The sequence below is a fragment of the Nansenia antarctica genome (genome assembly GCF_963989245.1).
Source record: "Nansenia antarctica genome assembly, chromosome: 9".
NCBI lineage: Eukaryota > Metazoa > Chordata > Actinopteri > Argentiniformes > Microstomatidae > Nansenia > Nansenia antarctica.
This window is the reverse complement of record NC_137679.1, coordinates 37,779,304-37,785,303: the sequence shown is the minus strand read 5'-3', so window position 1 is coordinate 37,785,303 and position 6,000 is coordinate 37,779,304. Positions and strand designations below refer to the sequence as shown.

At 45.3% G+C, this 6,000-nt stretch overlaps 1 pseudogene across 1 annotated transcript; it reads right to left on the bottom strand.

Moving 5' to 3' along the window:
• Positions 1–462: 462 nt before the first annotated feature.
• Positions 463–3,477, bottom strand: LOC308165588 (lipid transferase CIDEB-like; annotated as a pseudogene). The gene is made up of 5 exons: positions 3,467–3,477; positions 1,901–2,016; positions 1,518–1,666; positions 727–917; positions 463–604 (listed from the first exon to the last, which is right to left on the bottom strand). The product of its transcript is annotated as a lipid transferase CIDEB-like (transcript).
• Positions 3,478–6,000: the final 2,523 nt, after the last annotated feature.

Here is a 6,000-nt window from a genome sequence, read left to right as displayed (position 1 = left end):
TTTTTCCTTGTTCTGCAACTATTTCTCCTCATTTAGATTTTGTGAGCTGCATCATTGTCAACAGATGAACTACACAGATGAAATCATGTATATAAGAGAGTAGGAGATGAATGTAATTAAAAAATGCCATCTTTGTCCATCACACATTATATCATCACTGTGTTTAACATGGTACAATTGATAGAAAAAGAGGATTATATACATCAAACATATTTGTATTCTAATTTGTACAACCAACTTTTCTACATTTTACATTATACACCAGCAGCATAATGTGTTAAGCTTATCATACTCATTGTACATATTATACTCATAGTATTCAAAATATTACTCGAACAGAAGGTTGCCACGATTGGCACAAGTACATGTTGTGATCAGCTCCACATCTTATCTTCTATTCTCATTAGACCTGATGAGTGATTAGCCAATCACAGAGGGTTAGGGTTAGGGTTAGACACTCCCCTAATTCCAGTACTCCATAGAGCCTGCCGGCTGGGGCTGCCAGGACTCCGCCCCCTCGATGATCCGGCGAATCACAGAAGCAGCGCTGATCATAATATGACCAGCTGCTTGGAGGAGGGTGGAGGCAACACCGAGGGCTTCTCTGAGAGAGGAAGAACGTGAGTGAATCAGTTGAATATACAGGCAGTAATTAGTAAAAAAATAAGTTCAATACCCCCCCCCCCCCCCTTACACGCACAAAGTCACACCATATCCTCTGCTCACCTGACGGTTTTCTTGGGCCCAAGGCATTTGAAGTCTGCACTGACTGAATACCAGCCCCTGAAGGTGGCCTTCACGCTCAGAGAACCAAAGAGGTCCTTGGGGTTCAGTCTGTACAGGTCAAAGGTCACACGTGCGATGTCTTTTCCTGTCCGGGGCTTGATCTGATCTTGGGGTTTGGAGTAAGCCTTTCTCTGAGGGTTTGATTGAGAGAAACAAGGCTTTAGTTTACTTTAGACGGTAAGGCAGAGAATTCCATGTCGAGATCCTTATGGATCACACACACACTTCTTTCTTTCGTTTTTTCTTTATTTATCCAGGGAAAACAGACCAAGGTGTCTTTTGCTCCCTGTCTACACTATTAGTATGATTACAAAGCTACATTAAATATATATGAAATATACAACACAATAAAATACAAAACATTAATGGTAAAACTCGTTAACACAGCGTGAGCTTAGAATTATACGGTTCTATCTCCGTTTAGGGCAGTTCAGAGATATTGAGCGTCAACGTTTTTACATTCCATTATGTTTTGTGAGATGGAACCTTTGTATTTCATGAATTACTAACTCAAAAATGTCAACATTTAAAAAAATAACACCACACATGCATTCATAAACACCTAATGGATCAGATTATGTACAAAACTCAATTTTGACAAAAATGGAGATAGAACCTTATAATTCTAACGTCACGACAGGCTAATGTACATGCACACTGAGATGCACAGATTAGGGATGAGACTACATTAGCAAAATACTCTAATATTGATACAGTATCGGGCCACGTACAGCAGGGGGTCTCCATGTCTGGCAAGGCTCCAGGGCCAGGAGGACAGTGTTGTCAGGCAGAAGTCCTCAGAGTCCACCTCAGTCCCGTCCTCCTCACACACCAGGGACAGACACATGGTGGACAGGGACAGCAGCAGAGCCTCGCACACCTGGACAGACAGAAAGCCAAGGGATATTTTCAGGAAACAGTCCAACTAAGTGAGTATGAAGTCAAATCTGTATTATGTGTTTGGTTTTTTCTCCTCAATATCTCTTAATTTTCGTTGCATATTTTCATAATCATTGTGTTTTGCATCAAGTCTCTCTCTCTCTCTCTCTCTCTCTCTCTCTCTCTCTCTCTCTCTCTCTCTCTCTCTCTCTCTCTCTCTCTTCCTCTCTCTCACCCTGTCTCTCAGCTCCTCCAGAGTGCCGGCTCTGACGCCCTTCCTGGTCTCCCTGTCTTTGGGTGACCACTCTGAACGGCCGTTGGGGAGCCGACCACACACGCCTGGACACGGACCTGTGGAAGAGGAAGAGTGAAGATGATTTTCAGACCTGATGACACAGATCACTGGCGGACTCAGGGGGGGGCAGGGGGGGCGACCGCCCCTCCTGGTGCCCCCACGGTTGAAAAACGTCTCGAGCCCCGCGGTGGTGTAGCGGTCTACGCACTGGCCGCTAGTGCATGCTGCCCACCGGGGCCGGGGTTCGTATCCCGGCTCGCCAGATCCAGATAATGGCCGAGGCACACGGGAAGCGGCATATTGGGCGGCCGCTTCCGAGGGGGGGGTATAGGAGTATTTCTGGACTAGGATCCGTCGCGCAACACCGCCCCCTGGGGTGCCGGAATAACGGTACTGGGCTCGAGGAGCCAGTCAGCCTAGTCTGCCTGGCGCCCTCCTCTGGGACTGCCGGCCACGGGGTCGGGCGGCGGATCCAATGCAATAGGCAGGGGATAATTGGATGCTAAGTTGGGTTAAATTGGCTACCAAATTGGGTGAAAAAGGGATAAAATCTGGAGAAAAAAAAAAAAAAAAAAAAAAAACGTCTCGCTTAAGTGCCCTTTTGAGTGGCAAAAATGCCCTTTTGAGTGGCGAAATTAGAGGATGTGCCCTATTGGCTGCCCTTCCAATGGTCTAAACTTGACCATGTGCACTGATGGGGTCCCACAGCGTTGACACATTGACATTGCCGTAGTAAGACAGCTAGACACTTTACCGCAGACTGTAGATGTACAAAGCTATCTTAATGACTCACTAATTATAGAACAAAAACAAACCCTCATATAGATGGTCCCAGGGTCGGAGTGGGACTCATTTTCAGCTCTGGAGTTTCATGCCTCAGACCGGCCCACTTTAGTTCACAACCGATTACAGTAGCCTATATTAAAATAATGTAATTACAACCTTGGTATTTTAGTGTAATAGCGGACTCACTGTTCTCTACAGTCTTCTCTACATTTACAGGATGCTATGTCATGGTGGCCACACTGGTACAACAGCTCACCTGTGCCTTCTACTGTGATTCTGTCTACTTGCTGGACACCACTAGGGTAACCAGGTCCCAACAAACCAAATGTGGGACAAGGAGTATGTTTGTGTGGGACAATGTGGGACACCCTCTCAACAGGCCCGGACCGAACTTTAGGTGCCCCTAGTAGCATCCGCTTCCCCTGGCCGAGTTGAGAGCTATGTCTATCCAATTTTTTAAATATATATGCATTTCCATTCTGTTTCCTATTCTGTTTGGTTTATTCAGTAGCATCCAATAATAGACTATGCAGATAAAAACTTAACAAATATATAACAAATATATTTTATTTGAATGTGAACCTCACAATAAAGTATCTGTATGGAGCAGAAAGTGAAGTCAAAGTGCAGTATCAATTTAGGCTAGTATATTAATAAAGAAAAGTAGCCTGACAGTGTTAGGTCTGTAGATGATTGAGTATGTAGGTCTAGTTAGCTAACTTGCCTCCCATTTGCAACACAAATGCATTGACATAGCTGTCAAGGCTAACGCGCGCACACACTAGACGAAAACATAAAACACAACTCTGCACTCATTCAGACAATGACAGTGATAACAGCTGGTTAAGGATAAACCAATTGCCCAATTGCCCAAGTAATTTTTCAGTGTTTTACATAGCCTGAAACTACAGATTGTAAGCTTTCAAATGCTTTTGAAATCGGATTTTTTTTTTAGGACGACACAAGTATTTGAATGTTGGGGCACCTCAGACAGAGACTGGGAGAAAAATCACTCTGCTGCACCAACAAACGCTGTTAACAGCTAGCGGCTAACAGTGGTACATCGCTACGAACGTCTAACTACGTTTTTATAACATCACACAACATGCTGAGGGAACATGAACATGCTAAAAACACATAAATAGATGAACACACAGTCCTTGATTTTGAACACATCCTAAAACAAAAGTATGTTTACAAGTAAAGTGGTCACTTACCAGTAGCCTACGGCAAACGAGAACATTGAATCCAATCCACAAATTATAAGTATTTAGTGATCGTTAAACTGTTGTTTGTTATATCGAGTGGGTACTTAATACTAGATATTGTTGACACAATAAGTTTCACTTTACGAGCCCTTTGAGTCAGCGGGTGGTTCGCACAAGCAGCGAGCGTGGGGCCGTTGCCATGGGAACATGAATGCTGTTTCCTGATAGGCTGAAGACGTTCCATAGAATCTGGACGTTCTGCTGCAACTGAACATGTCAGCGCTTGGTTGCGGCGCTTTGTTGCGGCGCTTAGATGGACACTGGCCCCGTGGCCGCGCAAAGGGGGACATCTGGTCACCCTATTTATATGGTATCGGCCCAGAATGGTACCGGCCCAGCCGCCCAGAACGGTATCGGCTTGCAAGTACTACCATGACTGAAAACCGGCCCAGACCGGCCCAAAACCAGACCGGCCCACCGGGAAAACTCCAGATCCTCCCGATTAGCCACCCTGGTCCTGGTGGTGGAGGTACTGTAGAAATCGGATGACGAGCTCATTGGAATACATGTAGTGTTTGAAATCATTCCTAATTCCGTTCTATACATTAAAATGAGCCTGTCCTCTCAGGGCTCCACATTGCGACCATTTCACTCGCAATTGCGACAAAAAAAAAAAAAAATATTTTTTTTTATTCTAAAAATAAATCTGCGCGAACCGGGAAAATAATTCACGAGTGAAAGATTTCAGCTTTCTCACTCTCTGCATGCGTACTGACAACAACAACATTCATTCATCTCTGTCCCACTTATATCCCTTCATATCACCCGCTAAGCAGCCTGGGTGATTGAGTCAACATACACCGTGAATTCTGAATACTTTGCTCGCTAACGAGCGGTCACTACACTACAATATATATATATTTTAAACTACAAGTCCCACATTCCACAAGCCACAATCCGATTCCGCCAACCACAGTACAGCTCTCTGTGATAACGTGTGGTGTGAACTTTCCCTGAGAAGAACACGGCTGCGCTATCAAAGTTTGACTCAAAATGAAGAAAATGAAGCCCATTCATTTGTATTTTGCGAGTCAAAGAAACAAAGAAAAAGAGGAATCCGGTGAGGGCCCAAGTAATTCGCAAGCTGGTTCAACTAACGAGAGAGATGGGAATGAGACGGCTAGTAGCGACAGTGAGGCTGAGAACAACGTTAGTAGGCCTAACGTTACTAGCGAAGATGACACCCCAGCGTCCATTGCAGCCGGCGGAGGGAAAACATATAGATTTAATCCGAAGTGGCTGGAAATCTTCCCATGGCTAGAGTTTAAAGACAACGTCATGTTCTGCAAATATTGTAGAGGGCAGAAACAGGCTGGCAAGTCGATGCCCATTTCAGCCGCCCAGTGTGAGCGAGGCTTCTCTGCGCAGAACCGCATTAAGAATTCAACAAGAAGCAGCCTTGGAGTCTCCACCACCGAAGACCTGATGAGGATCAGCCTGGAGGGGCCTTCTGTCGAGGACTTCGATCCCACTCCTGCCGTGGACCGCTGGCTGACCTCTAAGCGTGCCAGACGGCCAACATACAAAAGCATATGGACAACTGACAATCCTCTGCGTCTAGTAGGGCTGTAGGCATGGGCCAATGTGTGATTTTGGTGCAAAAATTGCAAAATCACTAATCAAAATGTGTTATTATAAAATCTTTCACTGTGCTCCTAAATTTCTTTGTGTGCCCCTAACATTTTTCATTTAGGAGCACATGTGCTCCTAGTGAAAAAGGTTAGCGTAGAGCCCTGCCTCTGATTTCTACCTCCCCCAGCCTCCCCTATCGCAGCAGAATCACACAGAGGAGTGCCATTGAGATGCGGTGTGAAAGGCTGAGACCAAGGCAGCCGCTGTAATTGCGCTGTCATAAGGCTAATGGCATATGTGGACGTGTGAATCAATAAGAATCACTGCTGCCTCTGTCTGCTCTGACAGGCCAATCTGAGCAAATACCACACCTCCCACAAGCGTTTGTCCCATCTCTCTCTCTCTCTCTCTCTC